Source organism: Sorex fumeus, unplaced genomic scaffold (genome assembly GCF_029834395.1).
Source record: "Sorex fumeus unplaced genomic scaffold, SorFum_2.1 ptg000063l, whole genome shotgun sequence".
Classification (NCBI taxonomy): Eukaryota; Metazoa; Chordata; class Mammalia; order Eulipotyphla; family Soricidae; genus Sorex; species Sorex fumeus.
In genome coordinates, this window is record NW_026606120.1 from 21,826,818 (window position 1) to 21,828,204 (window position 1,387).

The window sequence follows — 1,387 nt, forward strand, 5'->3', positions numbered from 1 at the left end:
TTTTTTATGATATCTTCTTATTGTACTTTTTTTTGCTGATTTAATGACTACATTTATCATTCAAAATAGTTCAGAACATGGTAGAGGAATATCAAATGCCCAAAGGCAATAGAAGCTGAGAACTGGTCTTCAGCAAGACGCTTAGGAGGGAGGAGGTGGTGGGTGTGGGGGGGGGCACTAGCACAATGGTGAGGGGAAGTGGACACTGGCAGAAGGTGAGGGGCTGCAAATTTTGTGTATACACAATAACAAAATAGTAATTTTGTAAACCACAGTGCTTAAAATAAAATTTAAGAATATAGTTTGCTAACATGGCAGGGCTTTCTGCTCTGTAAGCGAATCAAATAAGTGCTTGATAAATTCTAAGAGCAAATTAAATGCCAGTTACTATTATTGTAGTTGCTCATGTTATTTGTGTTTGCAGTATAATTATAAATAGGATAGTTCATAGAAATGTTGCAGAAAATCATTTGGAAAAAAAAAGTATATTGGAGAATACCTACCCCGGTGAATTGATTAATTATATATTAACGGGTGAGCTGGAGAGATGGTACAGGGATTCAGGTGCTTGCCTTGCTCAAGGCCAACTCCAGTTTAATCCCTGAAATTACCTATGGTCCTCTGAGTACCTCTAGGAGTGACCCTTGGGCACAAAGCCAGGAGGAAGCCCTGAGCACTACAGGGTGTGGCCCTAAAACCAAGTAACTCCCCACCCCCATTTTTTTGGTAAGTGTTAAGTAGAACATCTTCAAATATTCTTCTTCCAAGTTTGCTCCTCTATTTTCTGAGGTAAAAATCCATCATTAATTCAGTATTATCTTTTAGTCTTTGGGGGGCTGCCAAGAAGTGCTCAGAGGGTCTTGGGACCCCATCGGTGATTCTCAGCCCCATCAGGTCACTAGATCCATGCAAGGACCTAGGTTTCAGGCCCTGTGGGTCTGGGATCATGCACACGGTTCTGGGAGTCCCCAAGGTCACAGCTGGGGGGTTCAGGGAGCCACGTGGTGCTGAGAGTCACAGCTGGGTATGGTCTGTATCTTCTCCCTGACCATGATCTTCTAGTCTTAGTGATAATTCACTGATACCTGTCCAGAGCACATTCTTTGTGTGGGAGCCCTTGCTCTATCCCCACACCATATGGCACCTAAAGCAGTGCCAGGGGACCCCGGTGTGACTCCAAGCCAGAACCATCGTAATAATACTCTGTTGGATACACCTGGATGGAAGGACTGTTGGGACTTTGTGTGGTGAGGGGATCCTATGTGTTGCCGAGGGTCGGAGCAGGGGTTTCTTGCATGCAGTGGAAGTGCCTTAGCACCTATACTAGCTCTTTACCTGAGAGTCACGATGAGTGGTGCTGAGGGGACAGCTGGGGGTTCAGCAGGGC